Consider the following 25,347-nt stretch of genomic DNA (forward strand, 5'->3'; position numbering starts at 1 on the left):
TCATTTTGTTCCCACAAATAGAGCTTTTTTTTGGTGGTATTTGATCACCTCTGGGATTTTTATTTTCTGCTAAACAAATAAAAAAAGACTGAATTTTTTTTAATGTTTTGTTTGTTTCAGTTACAAAACTTTGTAAATAAGTACGTTTTCTCCTTCACTAATTGCCACTGATGGGTCTGCAGTGACAGGCATTGATAAGGCGGCCCTGATGGGCACCGATGATGTGGCACTGATAGGTGGCACTGATATGTGACACAGATAGGCACTGATAGGTGGCACAAATAGGCACTGATAGGTGGCACGGATTGGCATGGATAGGCGGCACGGATGAGCATGGATGGGCATTGATAGGCAGCATGGATGGGCACTGATAGGCGGCACGAATGGGCACTGATAGGTGGCACGGATGGGCACTGATAGGTGGCATTGTAGTGTACAGTATTGTACGGATGGATGCCAGTCAGTGCCAAACAGTAATGCATACCAATCAGTGATGCCCATTGTGGGTAGTGATGGCCGAACGGTTCGCCCGGCGGTCGTTTCGCGGCGAATTTCCGACTTTCGCCGTCCGCGGGTTCGAACGCCTTTTTCCGTCGTTCGCCCCGGCGGACTTACGTGTTTAATGTATACAAGAACTTTAACCTTTCGTGACACGTTTATCATGTGTTACAGGACAACCAATTGAGACATGACAGCTCATGGACACTTGGACATTCCCCCTAACCTATAAATACACCCGATCCGGTGGCCATTTTACATTCTTTCTTCTGTCACTGTAGGGAAAGGATCCTGTGTGGAGTAGGGACAGAGAAAACGCTAGCTATTTGGTACACAAAAGTTCTTTTCAGGACTGGTATAGGTGTTAGGTCAGCAGCCTGAGTTTCTTTTGTCAGTTTAGATAAAGGGACAGAGCGCTGTATGCTGCTATTTTAGGGACAGCTCAGCCAGATTAGTCTTTCTTCATCATCATCATCATCATCATCATTAGCTGTTACTATCAGGTCCACAAAAGAGCTGTTCCAGCTAATCGTTCCAGCCTACTCTTTTTTGCCAATTTGTATAGGGACAGGCAGGAAGCAGTGTGTCAGGCAGTGAGGATAATTTTAAAGACTTGCTGTTACTATTAGTTCCACAAAGGTTCTTTTCAGGACTGGTATCAGTGGTACGGTAATAGGCTTGTACACGTATAATATTCTTTCTTCCAAATATAGAAAGAATATTATACTTGACTGCTGCCCTTCTGCTGCAGTCTGCTAATCATTCACAACTCACTTGTTCCACAAAGCTCTTTATCAGGACTGGTAACTTGGTCTGTCTAGGGTGCTACGGTACATAGGCTTGGGTGCGGTACAGTCTGCTGTTCTGTAAGGACCGCTATCGGTCCACAATACATAGGGTTGCCGTGCACTACTGCTGACCGCTGCCCTATACTGCAGCAGTCCTTCATTGGTATAGGGACTGACGTACAGTCTGCTAATCACTAACACACAACCTGCTTGGTCCACAAAAGTTCTTATAAGGACTGGTAACTTGGTATAGGGTGCTACGGTACATAGGCCTGAGTGCGTTACAGTCTGCTGTTCTGTAAGGACCGCTATCGGTCCACAATACATAGGGTTGCCGTGCACTACTGCTGACCGCTGCCCTATACTGCAGCAGTCCTTCAGCGGTATAGGGACTGACGCACAGTCTGCTAAACACTAACACACAACCTGCTTGGTCCACAAAAGTTTTTATAAGGACTGGTAACTTGGTATAGGGTGCTACGGTACATAGGCCTGAGTGCAGTACAGTCTGCTGTTCTGTAAGGACCGCTATCGGTCCACAATACATAGGGTTGCCGTGCACTACTGCTGACCGCTGCCCTATACTGCAGCAGTCCTTCATTGGTATAGGGACTGACGTACAGTCTGCTAATCACTAACACACAACCTGCTTGGTCCACAAAAGTTCTTATAAGGACTGGTAACTTGGTATAGGGTGCTACGGTACATAGGCCTGAGTGCGTTACAGTCTGCTGTTCTGTAAGGACCGCTATCGGTCCACAATACATAGGGTTGACGTGCACCACTGCTGACCGCTGCCCTATACTGCAGCAGTCCTTCAGCGGTATAGGGACTGACGTACAGTCTGCTAAACACTAATACACAACCTGCTTGGTCCACAAAAGTTCTTATAAGGACTGGTAACTTGGTATAGGGTGCTACGGTACATAGGCTTGAGTGCGGTACAGTCTGCTGTTCTGTAAGGACCGCTATCGGTCCACAATAGATAGGGTTGACGTGCACCACTGCTGACCGCTGCCCTATACTGCAGCAGTCCTTCAGCGGTATAGGGACTGACGCACAGTCTGCTAAACACTAACACACAACCTGCTTGGTCCACAAAAGTTTTTATAAGGACTGGTAACTTGGTATAGGGTGCTACGGTACATAGGCCTGAGTGCGTTACAGTCTGCTGTTCTGTAAGGACCGCTATCGGTCCACAATACATAGGGTTGCCGTGCACTACTGCTGACCGCTGCCCTATACTGCAGCAGTCCTTCATTGGTATAGGGACTGACGTACAGTCTGCTAATCACTAACACACAACCTGCTTGGTCCACAAAAGTTCTTATAAGGACTGGTAACTTGGTATAGGGTGCTACGGTACATAGGCCTGAGTGCGTTACAGTCTGCTGTTCTGTAAGGACCGCTATCGGTCCACAATACATAGGGTTGACGTGCACCACTGCTGACCGCTGCCCTATACTGCAGCAGTCCTTCAGCGGTATAGGGACTGACGTACAGTCTGCTAAACACTAATACACAACCTGCTTGGTCCACAAAAGTTCTTATAAGGACTGGTAACTTGGTATAGGGTGCTACGGTACATAGGCTTGAGTGCGGTACAGTCTGCTGTTCTGTAAGGACCGCTATCGGTCCACAATACATAGGGTTGCCGTGCACTACTGCTGACCGCTGCCCTATACTGCAGCAGTCCTTCATTGGTATAGGGACTGACGTACAGTCTGCTAATCACTAACACACAACCTGCTTGTTCCACAAAAGTTCTTATAAGGACTGGTAACTTGGTATAGGGTGCTACGGTACATAGGCTTGAGTGCGGTACAGTCTGCTGTTCTGTAAGGACCGCTATCGGTCCACAATAGATAGGGTTGACGTGCACCACTGCTGACCGCTGCCCTATACTGCAGCAGTCCTTCAGCGGTATAGGGACTGACGTACAGTCTGCTAAACACTAATACACAACCTGCTTGGTCCACAAAAGTTCTTATAAGGACTGGTAACTTGGTATAGGGTGCTACGGTACATAGGCTTGAGTGCGGTACAGTCTGCTGTTCTGTAAGGACCGCTATCGGTCCACAATAGATAGGGTTGACGTGCACCACTGCTGACCGCTGCCCTATACTGCAGCAGTCCTTCAGCGGTATAGGGACTGACGTACAGTCTGCTAAACACTAATACACAACCTGCTTGGTCCACAAAAGTTCTTATAAGGACTGGTAACTTGGTATAGGGTGCTACGGTACATAGGCTTGAGTGCGGTACAGTCTGCTGTTCTGTAAGGACCGCTATAGGTCCACAATAGATAGGGTTGACGTGCACCACTGCTGACCGCTCACCTATACTGCAGCAGTCCTTCAGCGGTATAGGGACTAAGAGTTTTGTCACAGGGTCATTTAAAAAATGACATGCAGAGGAAGAGGCAGGCCCTTCCGCAGGGGTGGTAGGGGTAGGGCAGGAGCAACAGGCTTGAGCCAAAGTGGGAAGTTGCAGAAGGTGCGTTCAATTACTTTAAAGGATGCACCAGACTTGGTTGAGTGGCTCGCTCAGCCTTACTCTTCTGCACCCTCCTCATCCTCTCGATCTGCACCCTCTTCTTCACTCTCTGCTATGTGCACCCCCAAAGACACTACCACCAACAACACGACCACCACCACCACCACCACATACCTTCCGCTTGAGTCACTGGAATTATTTTCCGATCCATATCAAGAGGACATTTCTGATGCGCAGCCACTCTTGGTATTGGATCAGGAAGAGGAGGTAGCAACAAGCGCTACTCAGCAGTCTGACGCCAGTACCCAGATCAGCCCAAGGAGGAGGTTGGTCCCCGGTGTTGCTGCCTACTCTACTTATAGCGGTGGGGAAGGTGACGTTGATGATGACGTGTCTAGTGATGTCACGTGGGTGCCCACAAGAGAGGAAGAGGAGGGGAGTTCAGAGGGAGATATGGACCAGCAGATAGGGAGGAGAAGCAGCAATGACTTACATTGCACAGCAGGGACAAAGCAGACTGCAAATGTATCAGGAGCGAGTCATCGACCATGTACGGTCACATCTGGCGCTCCCAGGACACCGGCACATGGCTCCGCAGTGTGGGCTTTTTTTAACGTGTCCGCTGCTGACAATAGCGTTGCCATCTGCAATCTTTGCAGTCAACGCGTTAGTCGCGGTAAGCCCAATACTCACCTAGGGACGACCGCCTTAAGAAGGCACATGAGCAGCCATCACCGAGCCCAGTGGGAGCAACGGAACACACAAAGCCACACTGCAGGCTCTCACCGTCCAGCCTCGTCTTCTACTTCTCCTTCTCCTCTCTCCTCACAATTGTCCTCCACTCCACCTTCCATCACGCCAAGCTCACATTTTTCTGCAAAAAGGCAGGCTTCCGTGGGCCTAATGTTTGAGCGTAAAAAAATGATGACGCCGGATAACCCTCTTGCCCAACGGTTGGCGGCTGGCTTGTCAGAACTCATAGCCCGCCAACTACTGCCATATAAACTGGTGGACTCGGAGGCCTTTCGCAAATTTGTGGCCATTGGAACACCACAATGGAAGGTCCCAGGAAGGAAGTATTTCTCAGAGAAGGGCATCCCAGAGCTATATGGCCATGTTCAGCGGCAAGTGAATGTATCTCTGGCACACAGTGTCGGTGCCAAGATACATCTGACCACAGACACGTGGTCTAGCAAACACGGGCAGGGAAGGTATATCAGTTTTACTGCCCACTGGGTGAACCTTCTGACGGCCGTCAAGCATGTAACCCGTGGCACCCGTGTAGATTTGGTTTTACCGCCACGGATTGCATGCAGGCCTGACTCTTCTTCTCCTCCTCCTACTCCATCCTCCTCCCTCTCCTCCTCAGCTGCCTCCTCCTTTTCCGCTGCTAGCGTCTCTTCCACTGCACCGCCCAAGCTCCCCAGAACCTATTCCACATGCCAGGTGAGACGTTGCCATGCCGTGCTGCGTCTGTTGTGCCTGGAAGCAAAGAGCCACACTGGCCCGGCACTCCTTTCAGCTTTGCGTTCACAGGCAGATGAGTGGCTAACACCGCTCAATTTGACAGTTGGTAAAGTGGTGTGTGACAACGGTGCCAATCTGCTTAGCGCATTGAAACAGGGCAAAATCACGCACGTGCCGTGCATGGCACACGTCTTAAACTTGGTCGTGCAGCGATTCCTTGTCAAATACCCTGGGGTCCAGGACATCTTGCGGCAGGCAAGGAAAATCTCGGCCCATTTCAGAAGATCTTACACGGCCATGGCTCGCCTTGCTGACATTCAGCGGCGACACCATCTGCCGGTCAGACGTCTTATTTGCGATTGCCCGACGCGATGGAACTCAACCTTCTATATGCTTGATAGGCTGCTCCAGCAGAAACGTGCAGTTAACGTCTACCTGTATGAACTCTGCGAAAGAAACGGTTCTGGGGAGCTGGGTTTTTTTTCACCGCGCCAGTGGCTGCTCATGCGCGACACATGCAGACTTCTGCGGCCATTTGAGGAGATCACCAAACTGGTCAGTCGCAGCCATGGCGCCATCAGTGACATGGTACCTTATGCCTTCTTTCTGGAGCGTGCATTGCGTCGTGTCATTGATCAGGCTGTGGAGGAGCAGGAGCGGGAAGATGAGGAAGTCGCAATGCTGGATGAATTCCCAGGGGGGGCTACTCTATCTGAGACAAGTCAACAACAGGAGTCTGATGAGGAGTCAGAGGAGGATGGTGCCGGGGCGGATGAGCAGGAGCAAGAAGAGCATGCTTTAAACCTTTCTGGGATCCCTGTTGTGCGAGGATGGGGAGAGGAGAATGAAGAGGACGACATTATCCTGGATGATGAGCAGGAGCCAGGCCACCACACCGCTTCCACTTTAGTGCAAATGGGGGCCTTCATGCTCCAGTGTTTTAATAGGGACCCCCGTATAAAAAGCATGAGGGTCAAGGACCAGTACTGGGTGGCAACGTACTTAGACCCCCGGTACAAACACAAAATGGCGGAAATGTTACCGCCGTCGCAGAGGGCTGTCAGAATGCAGCACTTCCAGGCCTTGCTTCGAGAAATGCTGCATTCTGCTTTTGCGTGCGCTGGCAGAGGAGCAATTCCCACTCCCAGAGAAGGATTTGCGGGTACCAATCCAACAGCGCCTGCAAGAAGAGGCCGGTTTGAAGATGTGTTGGTGACTTCGGATATGAGGTCATTCTTTCAGCCGACCCATCGACAGGTGTCATCCGGATCCAGCATCAGGGAACGCCTAGACCGTCAGGTGTCCGACTACATTGGGTTAACGGCCGATGTGGACGCTCTGAGGAGTGATGAACCCCTAGACTACTGGGTGGGCAGGCTTGACCTCTGGCCAGAGCTTGCCCAATTTGCAATCGAACTGTTGGCTTGCCCCTCATCCAGTGTCCTGTCCGAAAGGACGTTCAGCGCAGCAGGGGGGATTGTGACCGATAAGCGTACTCGCCTAGCTCACCACAGTGTTAACTACCTCACATTTCTAAAAATGAATGAGGCATGGATCTCGGAGGAATTCAACACATGTGATCAGTAGACCATGTATATGTCTATAAACAATTTTTGGAATCAAGCACACAGACCTTCTTAATTCATTTGGCTCACTTCCCTGACCCAAAAAAGCACACCGTACTATATGCCCCTACCCTCCTCTTTGAAGAGGTTGAGCGGTGTCATATTTCTACTGGGGCTGCTTATTATGAGGGGTTCCCACCATCCCTGTGCTGTGCTGACTTCCTCCTGGGTGTTCTTATTATGAGGGGCTCCCACCATCCCTGTGCTGTGCTGACTTCCTCCTGGGGGTTCTTATTATGAGGGGATCACACCATCCCTGTGCTGTGCTGACTTCCTCCTGGGGCTGCTTACGGTGCTGCTGTCAGCGCTGTATGTCACGGAGCTGCTGTCAGCGCTGTATGTCACGGAGCTGCTGTCAGCGCTGTATGTCACGGAGCTGCTGTCAGCGCTGTATGTCACGGAGCTGCTGTCAGCGCTGTATGTCACGGAGCTGCTGTCAGCGCTGTATGTCACGGAGCTGCTGTCAGCGCTGTATGTCACGGAGCTGCTGTCAGCGCTGTATGTCACGGAGCTGCTGTCAGCGCTGTATGTCACGGAGCTGCTGTCAGCGCTGTATGTCACGGAGCTGCTGTCAGCGCTGTATGTCACGGAGCTGCTGTCAGCGCTGTATGTCACGGAGCTGCTGTCAGCGCTGTATGTCACGGAGCTGCTGTCAGCGCTGTATGTCACGGAGCTGCTGTCAGCGCTGTATGTCACGGAGGTGCTGTCAGCGCTGTATGTCACGGAGCTGCTGTCAGCGCTGTATGTCACGGTGCTGCTGTCAGCGCTGTATGTCACGGAGCTGCTGTCAGCGCTGTATGTCACGGAGCTGCTGTCAGTGCTGTATGTCACGGAGCTGCTGTCAGCGCTGTATGTCACGGAGCTGCTGTCAGCGCTGTATGTCACGGAGCTGCTGTCAGCGCTGTATGTCACGGTGCTGCTGTCAGCGCTGTATGTCACGGAGCTGCTGTCAGCGCTGTATGTCACGGAGCTGCTGTCAGCGCTGTATGTCACGGAGCTGCTGTCAGCGCTGTATGTCACGGAGCTGCTGTCAGCGCTGTATGTCACGGAGCTGCTGTCAGCGCTGTATGTCACGGTGCTGATGTCAGCGCTGTATGTCACGGAGCTGCTGTCAGCGCTGTATGTCACGGAGCTGCTGTCAGCGCTGTATGTCACGGAGCTGCTGTCAGCGCTGTATGTCACGGAGCTGCTGTCAGCGCTGTATGTCACGGAGCTGCTGTCAGCGCTGTATGTCACGGAGCTGCTGTCAGCGCTGTATGTCACGGAGCTGCTGTCAGCGCTGTATGTCACGGAGCTGCTGTCAGCGCTGTATGTCACGGAGCTGCTGTCAGCGCTGTATGTCACGGAGCTGCTGTCAGCGCTGTATGTCACGGAGCTGCTGTCAGCGCTGTATGTCACGGAGCTGCTGTCAGCGCTGTATGTCACGGTGCTGCTGTCAGCGCTGTATGTCACGGAGCTGCTGTCAGCGCTGTATGTCACGGAGCTGCTGTCAGTGCTGTATGTCACGGAGCTGCTGTCAGCGCTGTATGTCACGGAGCTGCTGTCAGCGCTGTATGTCACGGAGCTGCTGTCAGCGCTGTATGTCACGGTGCTGCTGTCAGCGCTGTATGTCACGGAGCTGCTGTCAGCGCTGTATGTCACGGAGCTGCTGTCAGCGCTGTATGTCACGGAGCTGCTGTCAGCGCTGTATGTCACGGAGCTGCTGTCAGCGCTGTATGTCACGGAGCTGCTGTCAGCGCTGTATGTCACGGTGCTGATGTCAGCGCTGTATGTCACGGAGCTGCTGTCAGCGCTGTATGTCACGGAGCTGCTGTCAGCGCTGTATGTCACGGAGCTGCTGTCAGCGCTGTATGTCACGGAGCTGCTGTCAGCGCTGTATGTCACGGAGCTGCTGTCAGCGCTGTATGTCACGGAGCTGCTGTCAGCGCTGTATGTCACGGAGCTGCTGTCAGCGCTGTATGTCACGGTGCTGCTGTCAGCGCTGTATGTCACGGAGCTGCTGTCAGCGCTGTATGTCACGGAGCTGCTGTCAGCGCTGTATGTCACGGAGCTGCTGTCAGCGCTGTATGTCACGGAGCTGCTGTCAGCGCTGTATGTCACGGAGCTGCTGTCAGCGCTGTATGTCACGGAGCTGCTGTCAGCGCTGTATGTCACGGAGCTGCTGTCAGCGCTGTATGTCACGGTGCTGCTGTCAGCGCTGTATGTCACGGAGCTGCTGTCAGCGCTGTATGTCACGGAGCTGCTGTCAGTGCTGTATGTCACGGAGCTGCTGTCAGCGCTGTATGTCACGGAGCTGCTGTCAGCGCTGTATGTCACGGAGCTGCTGTCAGCGCTGTATGTCACGGTGCTGCTGTCAGCGCTGTATGTCACGGAGCTGCTGTCAGCGCTGTATGTCACGGAGCTGCTGTCAGCGCTGTATGTCACGGAGCTGCTGTCAGCGCTGTATGTCACGGAGCTGCTGTCAGCGCTGTATGTCACGGAGCTGCTGTCAGCGCTGTATGTCACGGTGCTGCTGTCAGCGCTGTATGTCACGGAGCTGCTGTCAGCGCTGTATGTCACGGAGCTGCTGTCAGTGCTGTATGTCACGGAGCTGCTGTCAGCGCTGTATGTCACGGAGCTGCTGTCAGCGCTGTATGTCACGGAGCTGCTGTCAGCGCTGTATGTCACGGTGCTGCTGTCAGCGCTGTATGTCACGGAGCTGCTGTCAGCGCTGTATGTCACGGAGCTGCTGTCAGCGCTGTATGTCACGGAGCTGCTGTCAGCGCTGTATGTCACGGAGCTGCTGTCAGCGCTGTATGTCACGGAGCTGCTGTCAGCGCTGTATGTCACGGTGCTGATGTCAGTGCTCTGTATTACGGTGCTGCTGTCAGTGCTCTGTATCTCCTGCACCCTCTTGTTTGCCTACCCTGGTCCCTGACCTTCCCTCTCCTCCATTGCCTTCATTAGCTCCATAGTCCTGAATTGTCAGAACAATTTCCCAAATAAAAAAAAAATGCTTGTAGTTATCGATCCCAAATTCACCTCATACATGTATTATGCTATTGTCCAGGTGGTGGGACTACGTGCTACCCCCTAATAATTACCCCGTGGCCGCAAATTCGACCTAAAGGTTTGCGAAATTCGCCTCCCATTGAAGTCAATGGAGCCCGCGGCGAACGGTCGTTTTCGCGAACGTTTGTGTCCGTTCGCGTTTCGCGTTCGCGAAACGTCCCGTCGGAAGTTCGTCCATCACTAATTGTGGGCACTGATGGGAATCCATTATGGGCATTGATTGGCATCCATTGTGGGCACTGACTGGCATGCCTGGTGGTCCAGGGTGGCATACCTGGTGCTGGGCATCCCTGGTGGTCTGGTGATGTCCCTGGTGGTCCAGTGTGGGCATCCTCGGGCGGGCTGCACTGATAATCAATCAGCACAGACCCCGGGGGCGCGCATCGGCTTAATATCTTGATCACGTCATATGACGTCCGGTCAGGATATTAAAACAACTTTCCTGCCGTCATTTTGCTATATGGCATGTGGCAAGTGGTTAAATTATATTCTACAGTCCTGCAAACTTCCTTTCTGAAGTATAATTGGTTCCATGGAACCTTTCTGACATCATCACGCACACTGCAGGACCAGAAATAGCAGAGAGGAAAGCCAGCTGCCTGGTGAGAGAAGTATAAGGTAAGTGTTGCTTATGACATGCCTCGTACACACGGTACGAAAAATTAGAAGGGGATTGTGGTTTGATAGGCTGTTGTTCGAAGTTCTTACCATTGGTACGCTCCTTTCAACAATTGTTTTCCGATTTTCGGCCAAAAAATTTTGGATGACATGCTAGTACATTTTTGGCAAACGACGGCTCCACGTCTGATTTTGTAATGGTCAGTACACAAATCCATCAAACAAAAGTCGAAAGTACAAACACACATGATCGGAACCAATGAACGATCCGGAAGCGGTCAGTCTTGTAATCTAGAGTTCATAATGTAGAATTAACATTCACAATGTGGCAAATTATGAAATGTCAAAATACACCGCACATTCTCTTCTTCTTTAACCGCTTCCTGCATGCCGGTGGTCAAATGATGGCTGGGCGGTGCGGCTCTCGTTCTGGGTGGATGTCATAGGACGCCCCTCCAGAACGACCACTCTTGCGCGCCTGTGGGGGCCCGCATTGCGGCGATCAGTGGTGCGATATGTCAGTCTGACATGCCTCTACACTGATCTCAGTAAAGAGACTCTGACGGAGGCTCTTTACCACCTGATCAGCCGTGTCCAATCGAGGCTGATCATGATGTAAAGAGGAAAAGCCATTGATCGGCTTTTTCTCACTCGCGTTTGACAGACACAAGTAGAGGAGAGCCAATTGGCTGCTCTCCTGACAGGGAAGGTCTATGCTAATTGTTTATCAGAGCAGCCCCCTCAGATGCCCACCCAGGACCACCAGAATGCTGCCAGGACCACCAGGGATGCCACCACACTTGACCACCAGGTATGCTACCCTAGACCACCAGGGAATTGCCAATCAGTGCCCATCCCCAATACCTACAAGTGCCAGTGCCATCAGTGATGAATATCAATGTCATCTATCAGTGCCGCATATCAGTGCCTATCAGTGCCCAGCGGTGCCGCCTATCAGTGCCACCCATAAGTACCCATCAGTGCCCAACAGTGTCGCCTATCAGTGCCAATCAGTGCTCACCAGTGCCACCCATGAGTGCCCATAAGTGCTGCCTATCAATGCCCATCAGTGCTGCATATCAGTGCTGCTTACCAGTGCCCATCAGTGCCGTCTATTAGTGCCCGCCAGTGCCCATCAGTGCCACCTCATTGGTGCCACCTCATCAGTGCCACCTTATCAGTGCCGCCTTATCAGTACCCATCAGTGAAGGAGAAAACATACATATTTACAAAATGTTATAACAGAAACAAAAGAAAAAAATTTTTTCAAAATTTTAGAACTTTTTTATTTGTTTAGCAAAAAACAAAAAATGCAGAGGTGATCAAATACCACCAAAAGACAGCTCTATTTGTGGGAGCAAAATTCTAAAAATTCTGTTTGGGTACAGTGTAGCATGACTGCGCAATTGTCATTTAAACATCGAGAGTGCTGAAAGCTGAAAATTTGCTTGGACAGGAAGGGGGTGTAAGTGCCCTGTATTGAAGTAGTTAATAGGAGATAATGGGTAAATAATACGTCGCTTTGCTGGTGATACTGATGGAGTTATGCCAAACGTATTTTAAAAAGCATTTGTTTTCTAGTGATATCAAGAATATTATTATGCTTGTTTGATTTTTTGCCCAAGTTACCACAACACCATTATCCCTGAGTTTTTAAGATCAAAGATACAACTATGTTGGTGTCCCTTGTTAATTTTACATTGTATTTTTTTAATGTAACTGCCTACTCCCAAACTGTCATTTGAAGTAAAACACATAGGGGCTGATTTACTAAGATGAATGCGCTGCGCCGGTTCATACCTCCATTTGTGCGCCAGATAAATTATCAAGTGAGCATATGAACCGGCGCACGTATAAGCGCAACACATAATATGCCGGCGCAATTCATAATAGCGTGCGCCATATCATTAACAGTCCATTCACTGGGAGGCAACTTGGACACGAGTTGAGTGTGAATCACAGTGCAACACGACTTTAAAGCGGGAGTCCGCCGGGAGTTCCGCCGTTTTTTTTTTTAAAAGCCAGCAGCTACAAATACTGCAGCTGCTGACTTTTAAAATAAGGACACTTACCCGCCCAGCACGCCCGCGATGTTGGCACCCGAAGCCGATCTCTCGATCGTCTCTCGGGTGCTGCCGCCGCCATCTTGGGTATGGGAATCAGGAAGTGGAGCCTTTCGGCTTCATTTCCCGGTTCCCTACTGCGCATGCGCGAGTCGCGCTGCGCAATAAGGATGGTCCCGCTGCCTCTGGGATCCGTGTGTTTCCCAGCAGGCAGCGGGGGACTTTCGGAAAGGGGCGTAATCTACGCCCCTTTCCGCAGATAGCTATGCCGGAAGTGGGTGCAGATACCTGTACTGTACAGGTACCTGCACCCCCCTCCCCCCTGAAAGGTGCCAATTGTGGCGCCGGAGGGGGGGGAGGATTCCAATGAGCGGAAGGTCCACTTTAGGGTGGACCTCCGCTTTAAGTCGTCCCCAGGCCAGGCCACTTTAATAGAAAAAAAAACGGCATGGGTTCCCCTCCAAGAGCATACCAGACCTTTTAGGTCTGGTATGGATATTAAGGAGAGCCCCGCACCCCCCCAAAAAAAAATATGGCGTGGGGGTCCCCCTCAAAGTCCATACCAAACCCTTCAGGTCACCGGGTGGCCCCGGCCTCCATTATATAAGACCTGTCAGAAGAAGAGAAGCGTCACACAGCGGGAGCCTCCCATTGCGCGGAGCGGCCGAGAACCAAGAAGAGACGCAGTGGAGGAAGATGCCGAACGAGAACACCGGAAACAAGAAGAAGAAGATCAGAGGAAGAAGAAGAAACCGAAGGATGAAGAAAGGAAGAAGACCAGAAGAAGACCAGAAGAAAGAAGATGAAAGAAGACTTTAATAAAGGACTTGTCAAAGACTGTCTCTTGTAATTTTTAACACTTTTGTCCCTTTTTTGGTGAAATGGTCGGGCTACTTTTGTACCCCCTTACCATTTCACACGGGGGGAGGCCAGGATCTGGGGGTCCCCTTGTTAAAGGGGGCTTACATATTCCGATAAGCCCCCCGCCCGCAGACCCTCACAACCAGGGTTGTGGGGATGAGGCCCTTGTCCTCATCAACATGGGGACAAGGTGCTTTGGAGGGACCCCAAAGTATCCTCCAAATTTTGAGGGCATGTGGCCTGGTACGGTTAAGGGGGGCACGCATTTTTTTCTTGCTCAGAAAAAGTTAGTTTTCCGTTCTATTTTGGGCATATTTGTTACTTGGACAGTCATATCTATACTTCCTCACATCACCCCACTTCACCCCCATAATATTGGCACTTCCAGCTTCTTTTAATTCTGAGTTGAAGATGCTGTGCGCCAGGTCTATAGCACTGAGATATAGAACACTGACACCAGCACCGTGATATAGAAAACTGACACCAGCACCGTGATAGTGTGCACTGACACCAGCACCGTGATAGAGTGCACTGACACCAGCACCGTGATATAGAGCACTGACACCAGCACCAAGATAGAGAGCACTGACAGCAGCAGTGATACCAGCAACTCGCTGCTGGGCCCCAAAAATATGACACCGCTCAACCTCTTCAAACAGGCGGGTACGAGCATATAGTACGGTGTGCTTTTTTTGTACAAGGAAGTGAGCCAAATGTAGAAAAAAGGTCTGTGTGCTCGATTAAATAAATTGTTTATAGACATATACATGGTCTACTGGTCACATGTGTTGAATTCCTCCGCGATCCATGCCTCATTCATTTTCAGAAATGTGAGGTAGTCAACACTGTCGTGAGCTAGGCGAGTGCGCTTATCGGTCATGATCCCCCCTGCTGCGCTAAACGTCCTTTCGGACAGGACACTGGACGAGGGGCAAGCCAACAGTTCCATTGCAAATTGGGCAAGCTCTGGCCAAAGGTCAAGCCTGCCCACCCAGTAGTCCAGGGGTTCATCACTCTGCAGAGCGTCCACATCGGCTGTTAACCCGATGTAGTCGGACTCCTGTCGGTCTAGGCGTTCCCTGATGCTGAATCCGGATGAGACCTGTCGATGGGTCGGCTGAAAGAATGACCTCATATCAGAAGTCACCAACACATCTTCAAACCGCCCTCTTCTTGCAGGTGCTGTTGGATTGGTACCCGCAACTCCTTCTCTGGGAGTGGGAATTCCTCCTCTGCCAGCGCACGCAAAAGCAGAATGCAGCATTTCTCGAAGCAAGGCCTGGAAGTGCTCCATTCTGACAGCCCTCTGTGACGGTGGTAACATTTCCACCATTTTGTGTTTGTACCGGGGGTCTAAGTACATTGCCACCCAGTCCTTGACCCTTATGCTTTTTATACGGGGGTCCCTGTTAAAACACTGGAGCATGAAGGCCCCCATTTGCACTAAACTGGAAGCGGTGTGGTGGCCAGGCTCCTGCTCATCATCCAGGATAGTGTCGTCCTCCTTGTTCTCCTCTCCCCATCCACGCACAACAGGGATCCCAGAAAGGTTTAAAGCATGCTCTTCTTGCTCCTCCTCATCCGCCCCGGCACCATCCTCCTCTGACTCCTCTTCAGACTCCTGTTGTTGACTTGTCTCAGATAGAGTAGCCCCCCCCTGGTAATTCATCCAGCATTGTGACTTCCTCATCTTCCCGCTCCTGCTCCTCCATGGCTTGATCAATGACACGACGCAATGCACGCTCCATAAAGAAGGCATAAGGTACCATGTCACTGATGGCGCCATGGCTGTGACTGACCAGTTTGGTGATCTCATCAAATGGCCGCAGAAGTCTGCATGTGTCGCGCATGAGCAGCCACTGGCGTGGTGAAAAAAACCCCAGCTCCCCAGAACCTGTTCTGCCACAGAGTTCATACAGGTAGACGTTAACTGCACGTTTCCTCTGGAGCAGCCTATCAAGCATATAGAAGTTTGAGTTCCATTGCGTCGGGCAATCGCAAATAAGACGTCTGACCGGCAGATTGTGTCGCCACTGAATGTCAGCAAGGCGAGCCATGGCCGTGTAAGATCTTCTGAAATGGGCTGAGATTTTCCTTGCCTGCCACAAGATGTCCTGGACCCCAGGGTACTTGACAATGAATCGCTGCACGACCAAGTTTAAGATGTGTGCCATGCATGGCACGTGCGTAATTTTGCCCTGTTTCAATGCGCTAAGCAGGTTGGCACCGTTGTCACACACCACTTTACCAACTGTCAAATTGAGCGGTGTTAGCCACTGATCTGCCTGTGAATGCAAAGCTGAAAGGAGTGCCGGGCCAGTGTGGCTCTTGGCTTCCAGGCACAACAGATGCAGCCCGGCATGGCAACGTCTCACCTGGCATGTCGAATAGGTTCTGGGGAGCTTGGGCGGTGCAGCGGAAGAGACTCTAGCAGCTGAAAATTAGGAGTCAGCCGAGGAGGAGAGGGAGGAGGATGGAATAGGAGGAGGAGGAGAAGAAGAGCCAGGCCTGCATTCAATTCGTGGCGGTAAAACCAAATCTACACGGGTGCCACGGGTTACATGCTTGACGGCCATCAGAAGGTTCACCCAGTGGGCAGTAAAAGTGATATACCTTCCCTGCCCGTGTTTGCTAGACCAAGTGTCTGTGGTCAGATGTATCTTGGCACCGACACTGTGTGCCAGAGATACATTCACTTGCCGCTGAACATGGCCATATAGCTCTGGGATGCCCTTCTGTGAGAAATACTTCCTTCCTGGGACCTTCCATTGTGGTGTTCCAATGGCCACAAATTTTTGAAAGGTCTCCGAGTCCACCAGTTTATATGGCAGTAGTTGGTGGGCTTTGAGTTCTGACAAGCCAGCCTTCAACCGTTGGGCAAGAGAGTTATCCGGCGTCATCATTTTTTTATGCTCGAACATTTGGCCCACGGAAGCCTGCCTTTTTGCAGAAAAACGTGAGGATGGCGTGATGGAAGGTGGGGTGGAGGACAATTGTGAGGAGAAGGAGAAGTAGAAGACGAGGCTGGACAGTGAGAGCCTGGAGTGTGGCTTTATGTGTTCCGTTGCTCTCACTGGGCTTGGTGATGGTAGCTCATGTGCCTTCTTAAGGCGGTCGTCCCTAGGTGAGTGTTGGGCTTACCGCGACTTATGCGTTGACTGCAAAGATTGCAGATGACAACACTATTGTCATTAGTGGACACGTTAAAAAAGCCCACACTGCGGAGCCATGTGCCAGCGTCCTGGGAGCGCCAGATGTGACCATACATGGTTGATGCCTCGCTCCTGATACATTCGCATTCTGCTTTGTCCCTCCTGTGCAATTTAAGTTCTTCCTGCTTCTCCTCCCTATCTGCTGGTCCATATCTCCCTCTGAACTCTCCTCCTCTTCCTCTCTTGTGGGCACCCACGTGACATCACTAGACACGTCATCATTGACGTCACCTTTCCCACCGATATAATTAGAGATCTCGGAGTAGGCAGCAACAGCGAGGACAAACCTCCTCCTTGGGCTGATCTGGGTACCGTCGTCAGACTGCTGAGCGGCGGTTGTTGCTACCTCCTCTTCCTGATCCAATGCCAAGAGTGGCTGCGCATCGGAAATGTCTTGATATGGATCAGAAAATAATTCCTGTGACTCAAGCGTAAGGTATATGGTGGTGGTGGTGTTGGTGGTAGTGTCCTTGGGGGTGCACATAGCAGAGAGTGAAGAAGAGGATGCAGATAGAGAGGATGAGGAGGGTGCAGAAGAGTAAGGATGAGTGAGCCACTCAACCAAGTCTGGTGCGTCCTTTGACCTATGTGCAAGTATTTTATACGTGTATTACACACCTATGTACTGCACACCAAATAGTACACCTATACCAGTCCTTACAAGGACCTTTGTGGACCGAGTAGCTAGTGATGTGCAGACTGTACCTCAGTCCCTACACTGATAAAGGACCGCTGCAGAATAGGGCAGCAGTCAAGTATAATATTCTTTCTATATTTGGAAGAAAGTATATTATACCTGTACAACCCTATATACTGTACTACACCTATACCATACCAGTCCTTAAAAGGACCTTTGTAGACCTAATAATAACAACTAGTGATTAAACTGACTGTCCCTGCTGCACTGACAAAAGACAGGCTGCTCCAAACACAAGCACAGCAGTGCACTGAACCCTATATACTGTACACCAATACCAGTAATTAAAAAGACCTTTGTGGACCTAATAGTAACAGCTAGTGATTAAACTGACTGTCCCTTCTGCACACAGCGTCTGTGCCTCTCTACACTGACAAAAGACAGGCTGCTGTAACAATCACTTGCACAGCAGTGCAGTCAACCCTATATCCTGTACTACACCTATACCATACCAGTCCTTAAAAGGACTTTTGTGGACCTAATAGCTAGAGATTTGTGTCACTGCAGTCTCTCCCTGCTCCACACAGCAACCTCTCCCTATAATGACACAAGAAAGAATGTAAAATGGCCGCCAGATCAGGTCTATTTATAAGTTAGGGAGAATGTCCAATTGTCCATGTGCTGAAATGTCTCCATTGGCTGTCCTGTACCCCATGATGGATGTGTCATCATGGGTCAAAGTTCTTTCACACTGTAAACACATATGTCCGCCGGGCGAACAGCGGCAATAGTCCGCCGATCGGGCGAATCGTGAACACGCAAAATTCGCCACGAAACGACTGCCGGGCGAACAGTTCGGCCATCCTTAGTGTGTACATTCCTAGTAATGTAGGTGTCTGAAGGGCAAGCAGGTTGCAAGCAATAATAGACTGGGTAGGTAAGTATTTCCTTAATCTGACTAGTAATTTGCCCATAACTCACTCATGTAGGGCCTCTTGATCATCATTCCCTCAATACTTTTTACTCTTCTTACTAGGCCATGATCTTCCACAGAATGAGTGCAGATATGTTGCATTGTTTGAAGGAATTGGAGCAAATCAAGGAGGCTACCACTGCTTTACAGCAAAGAATCAGTGATTTTGTGGACATGCTTGCCAAGTTCTCATTTCCTCTTGCTCGGTCTGAAGTTTATTGTTCCACTTGTTGGCTCCTGTTTGCTCTTACTAATTACCATGTTTTTATGACTTTAAAATAATAAAGTTTAGGGACAGAACTCAGTGTTTCACCCCTCCACTCCTCTAGATGCACCACCAGGTCCTGTTTTCTAGATTTTTCTAGTGCCAAATTAAAGAAATTAAGAAAACATGACCAGGGTTTGCATCTTGAGGAAGAGCGTTGGGAAACATTGCCCTAACTAATGTAAATCATAATGTTTATGTGTTTTTTAGAATCTAAAACACAAAATTTGAAGATGCCCACAAATTGGGCCTTAAAATTCTTATTTCCCCCATGATTCCCTGTCTAAAAGGTGTGTAGTTCCATACATCTATTTTTCTAAAACCACAAAACACACAATGTGCTAACATGTGCTATCTCCCATCACAGGGTATTAAGGGATGTGTTTCAGGAATTCAACCCCTTCCTCATAACTAAATTAGCTCGGAGGAAGGGGTTTCACCCCCGAAACATGCCCATTGATAACCCATGATAGCACATGTTGACACACGGTGTGTTTTGGGAGTATAGAAAAATAGATGTCTGTAACACACATTTTAGGCATGGGATTATAGGGGACATTTATAATTAAAAATGTTGGCTTTTAGAGGGGTGAGATCACCCTATCTGAGGAAGGCAACATCCACACAGTCTGGGGATACTAATGTCTTTTTAAGACTTACAAACTTTGTAAGTAATGCCGCGTACACACGGGCGGACTGTATGGCCTACTTAGTCCGTCTAAACACATTTCAGCGGACAGTCCGCTCGTGTGTGGGCTTCAGCGGACTTTTTCAGCGTGCAGTCTGGCGTACTAAGTATTTCGGATTTTTCGAAATTCTGTCCGTCATACTTTGGTTTCAGCGGACAATCCGCTCGTCAGTAGGCTAGTTCGACGGGCTAAGAATGGCACATGCTCAGAAAGGATTTACACGGTGGAAGGGTGCATTGCTGTGTATTGGACTTCCTATTTCTAGTCCCGTCGTACGTGCTGTACACGTCATCGCGCAAGCTTTCGACGGACTGTTTGTGCATCCATGTGTGGTCAAGTCCGTTCATTCAAAAGTATGACGGACTGTCCGTCGGATTGTATGATGGACTAAGTAGGCCATACAGTCCGCCCATGTGTACGCGGCTTTACTGAGTTTTTTTTTTTTTTTCCATAATAAATTTTTATTGATAATTAAAGTGAACATGGAATACAGCCACATAATATAACACATGGAGATATCTGTAAGACTCCAGAACTTTGCTATGTAGCACAGATATTGAACAATGTTGAAATTCACTGGAGATCATACTGCATAATACAAAATCAGTAAAATGCAGCAATACAATCAAAAGGCCCTCTAGCTCTGAAGATAACTGCCAAAGGATTTCTCCTGTTAGAGGGGGGGGTAAGATAATAAGTAAGGTATAGCGAAAGTAAAGAGAAAGTCTGAATAAGAAACAGGGAAGGTCAGGGGGGGGGAAGAGAAGAGAAAGAAAAAGAAAAAAAAAAGGGGGGGGAGGGGAGGGGGGCTAGGGATGGGTGAGGGTGAGGGGGGAGGGTGGGAGAGGATCGGTGTGGGAGAATTATAATATAAGTGATTCTCGAATCTATGTCCATTGCCACAGCCTCAGGCGAGTACCTCAGCACAGAGTTATTCCACAGTTACAGCCATCTTAATGGCGCTTGTCGCTCAGGTAGCATAGGCACGGAAGCGCTGTATTGATTTAAAGTGAGTCCAACATGCCCACGTTGCGGAGAACTTTTGGATCCTCTCCTGGGAAATGTGCACTAGTTCCTCCATTTCCTCAATTTTTGAGATCCGCAGGAACCATTCGCTGATCGTTGGAGTGTGTGTGGATCGCCAATGGACCGGGATGGTCTCGCCGCATTCACCAAATGCATGGCCAGGGATTTATAATACTCAGACTTGGTTAGTCGAGTATGGTGCAAGAGGTACTGTGCTGGAGAATAGTCTAAATTGTATGTAGTAATGTGGGCAATAAGCTCATGTACTTCTTGCCAGAATGGTTGAAGGGCGCTACAGTCCCACCAAATGTGGAGCATAGTGCCCCTTGCACTCTTACATCTCCAGCATGTATCCGGGATAGAGGGGGAAAATTTGTGTAGACGTGATGGTGTTCTATACCAGCGCGTCTTTACTTTGTAGCAATTTTCTTAGATGGCAACATTCAGGGATCCTCTGTGTATATATTCATTGATAAGAACCCAGTCCTCCTCAGTAAGGGATATTTGAAGGTCCGACTCCCAGACTGAGTGAACGGAATCCGGGGCTGTGGGGGTTTCGTCCATAAGTAAGCTATATATGTATGAAATTAAGTGCCTTTGTGGGGGATCCTGCGTACACAGTGTTTCGAAAGGAGTCATTCGTCTAGACCAGGCCTCCGTGTTCACCTGGGTAGAAAATAAGTGTCGGAGTTGCCTATATGACCAAAATGGGAAAGACTTGGAGGAGGATGAGGCAACTAAGTCCTCATAAGTGCGGGGGGATCCACGGGTGAAAAATTGGTGCGCTAAAACATTATCGTGCGGCCATTCCCGGTTTAGAAAGGCATAAGAGAGCCCTGGAGTAAAGCTGGGGTTTCCCCTAAGTGGGGTTAGGGGTCCGAGAGCTGAGGAGAACGTCGCCGTTTTAATCACTCTTTTAAAGGCTTTAGGAGACGAATTGATAAGAGGATGACCCGTGGTCTCCGACGGCCAATGTTGTGGTAAAACCCAGGGTAGGAACCTAAGGGGGAGTCGCGTGAAGGATTTTTCTAGGGTCACCCAGACCTTGCCAGCCGCGTGGACGTTCCAATCGGCCACGCGGGTGAGATGACTTGCCAGGGAGTATTTATAGAGATCCGGTAGCCCGATACCCCCCCTAAGTTTCGGGTATGTAAGACGTGCATACTTGATCCGTGGTGGGGAGTTCTTCCATATAAACAACGAGGCAGCCCTCTTGTACGCCACAAAGAAGGAAGTAGGCAGGCCAATGGGGATACACTGCATGAGGTACAGAAGGCGCGGCATGATTATCATTTTCAGGAGAGCCGTTCTGCCAAACCATGAGACGTTTAAATTACCCCAGTCTTTGAGGTCCTGTTGGACTTTTTTCAGGGCAACCAGAAAATTCTCATTGTAGAGATCGGCCAGGTTCGCCGTGATTTTTATACCTAGATAGGTGATAGCTCTCTGGTTCCACTGAAAAGGGAAAGAGTCTTGGCAACTCTCTACTTCCCTCTTTGTGAGGGAAACGTTCAGAGCATATGATTTTGTATAATTGTCCTTTAAGTGTGATAGGGCCCCAAAGTGTTCCAGATCCTTCATTAGATTGGGAATGGACGTATGAGGAGAAGTGATCGAGAGGAGGATATCGTCCGCAAAGGTGGCAACTATATACTCAGTTCCCTGGATCAGCAATCCCTTGATGTCAGAGTTAGCTCTAAGTCTATTAAGGAAGGGTTCCAGCAATAGGACAAAGATCAGGGGGGATAGCGGACACCCCTGTCGCGTACCATTACTGATTGTGAAGGCGTCCGACAGGTGGCCATTAGCTCGCACCCTCGCGCTAGGGGACGAGTATTGACATATAAGGCTAAGATATGAGCTAGCATGCGAGGGTGAAAGCCAACTGTCTGCAAAGTTTGGCGCATGTAGTCCCAGGCCACTCTGTCGAACGCCTTCTCAGCATCTAAAGACAGGAAAAAGCCTAGAGTATTAGAGGTAGTGAGCCAGTGATGCAGGTTCAATGCCCTTATGGTATTGTCCCTAGCTTCCCTTCCCGGGACAAAGCCCACCTGGTCTAAGGAGATAAGGCTGGGTAAGAGTGGGGATAACCTATTCGCTAAAATTTTTGCGTAGAGTTGAGGAGGGATATAGGCCTATAGTTTTGCACTTGCGTGGTGTCCTTTCCTTCTTTAGGTATAACTGCAATATGGGCTTCTAACATACGGCCGACTGAAACCCCAGGGTTCGCCATGGTGTTAAAGGTGGCTATCAAGTTCGGGGACAATACTGTTGAGAAACATTTGTAGTACTGTAAAGTGAACCCATCCGGGCCTGGGCTCTTCCCTGTTTTCATCTGTTTTAGTGCTAGTTGCAGTTCTTCTATGGATAGGGGCCGTTCCATATCCTCAGCCTGTGATTGTGAGATTGGTGTTGGGCAATATTGGGCCAGGAAGTCCTGAATATCCGCTAGTCTCCGTTCTGTTTGGGTTAGGTTTTGAGTGGGGGGTTTCAGGTTATAAAGGTCTTTGTAATAGCGCGCAAAACATCGCGCAATGTCTTCATTTTTAGAGAGGGGCACGCCTTGTGGGCTGCGAATCTGGTGAATCATGGTAGAGGGTTTGGAGGACTTCACTACTCGTGCTAGCATTCTTCCACACTTATTGCCTTGTTCATAAAAAACCCTCTGGTGGAGGACATATTGGCGTCTCATGCGTTTCCTCAACTCGTCCAGTAACATGGCTCGTGTAAGAGACAGTTCCTGCAGGGAGATCTGTGAGAGTGAAAGTTTGTGAGAGGTCTCTAGTCATTTAACCTTATCAATGAGGCGCTCTATATTTTCCTGGTGTTGCCTTTTGACCTTTGCTTGTTGTGTCAGCAGTTCCCCCCGTATGACGCATTTGTGTGCCTCCCATACGGTGATAGGGGACATACCGGGGGTATTGTTTTCTATGAAAAACTCCTGAATACGTGACTCTAAACGAGCGGTGAACTCTGCGTCTTTGAGTAAGGCTGAATTCAAGCTCCAGGTTTTGTTCCTGGAAACCGAGTCTGGAAAGGTCAGGGTGACCGAAATAGGGTGGTGGTCGGACAGGTACATTGGGTCTATCGTGGCATGTGTGAGATAGGGCAGATCGGGTTGGGAGAGAAAAAAGTAGTCTATACGTGAGTATCTATCAAAAGGAGTGGAGTAGAACGTGTAGTCTTTGACCGAGGGGTACAGTGTACGCCAAGTGTCATGTAGGCCTAGTCCCTGAAGCTGCAATTTTATTTGTCTGAGTGCTCTATATGAGAGTGTGGAGGTGCCCGAGGAGGTATCCATGGCTGGGTTCATCGAGACATTAAAGTCCCCTCCGAGCAGAACCACGCCCTCTTTAAAGGACAGTAAAAGGTCGCTTACCTTCCTAAAGAAGGATACCTGACGTTCATTCGGGGCGTAGATGTTTGCTACTGTGAGCGGCCTGGACGCGTACTGGCCCTTGATAAAAATAAATCTCCCCTCTGGGTCTACTAGGGAGTCAGACAGTTGAAAAGGAGCATGTTTAGATATCAGGATGGAAGCCCCTTTGGTTTTGGCTATGGGGTTTGTGGAGTGAAGAGCCGTAGTGTACAGGTGGTTAGTAAGCTTGGGAATAGAATTAGAGCGGAAATGGGTTTCCTGGAGGAGAACAAATTGGGCCTTCTGTTTGGTGAGGGCAGAGAGGACCTGCGAGCGTTTTTCGGGTATATTTAGTCCCTTTATGTTGAGCGACACACACTTCAGCGACAGGGAACCAGTCGGTCTCGATTGCGACCTCATGGTGTCAGGAGAGGAGCAACTAAGTTATAAAAAAGAGTACGCATAGTTGCCTGAGATTGATTCGAGTCTAATTGTGCGGAGGCAGCTGTGATAGAAGTTGGGATGCGTAACCAGGGAGTGGCAGGGGAGGAGATGGGGATCCTGGAATATGGCGGGAAGGGACCGGGGAGGGATCAAATGAGGGACAGGGGAGTGAGGGGGAAGAGAAGAAAAAAAAAGAAAAAAGGGGGGGAGGGGGAGAGAAAGGGAAGAGAAAAGAAAAAAGAAAAAAGATTTGTGAGAATCACAAGGAAAATGGGAAGAAAATACCAGAGGTGGAAATGGGAGCACCAATCCACCTGGGAGATAGAAAGCCGGATGGTCAGCAGACTAGGTGGTAGTGCTGCTGTAGGGGGACAGTAATAGGGACCGGGACCACAGATGGCCGCAAGCTAGAGGACCTGGAGGACAGTAGTTTAGTGGGAAACCAAGAACAGTAGGATCTGGTGTCACAGTTGAGCTAGTACAAATAACAGAACCAACAAGGGTTAACGTAAATACCACACTGTGAGTGTCATACATAAATAAACAAAACCAAACAAACAGATGTAAACCTTAATTCTGCGGCATTAGTGAAAGTGAGGAGGGTGGCCCCCGCATTCTAGACTATATTGGGGCTAGCAGAGCTCCTATACCAGGGAGTAGGGGATAATTAAGTGGAATGTCGCCAGGGGTCCCCTACAGTATCTCCCCCGAGCGCAAGGGTGGAGGCGCCCTCCGAGCCCTTTACAGGCGTAGCTCACAACATGGACACCACCCCAGGCGATCAGTAACATCCTGCGTAGGGAGTCAGGGGACTTCAGGATCAGCGTTTCAGGTTGGGAAGAGAGGCCTAACTAGGCTCAAGTTGTGGGCTGGTTATTAAAGACTATATCTAATAGCTGACAGGTAGATACCAGGGGACCCCCTCCTCTTTAAGTTGCGTGTGTCAAGTATATCTGGCCAGGGCACACCCACCTCCCGACGTGAGTGTCTCACAGGCGCTGAAATCCCCGTGGGTTATCCATGTAGAACCTTGGCAGCATCAGATATAGCTAGGCTACACAGTAAGCGCACTAAAGAATGTTCCAGCACCCATGTTCAAACCACGCTACATAGAGAGTGGCCGGCTCCACCCAAAAAGATGTAGGGTTACCAGGCCTATTTATAACAAAAGTCGATGGGACAAGCCACTCTCAGCAAAGGGCAAACACGGGTAGCCAAGCCACCAGGTAAGAGCACCCATGTTATAGAAGCAGATCTAAAATCCATAACAAGTAAG

Source organism: Lithobates pipiens, unplaced genomic scaffold (assembly GCF_037356315.1).
Source record: "Lithobates pipiens isolate NorthernLeopardFrog02 unplaced genomic scaffold, aLitPip1_a1.2 Scaffold_3, whole genome shotgun sequence".
Taxonomy (NCBI): Eukaryota; Metazoa; Chordata; class Amphibia; order Anura; family Ranidae; genus Lithobates; species Lithobates pipiens.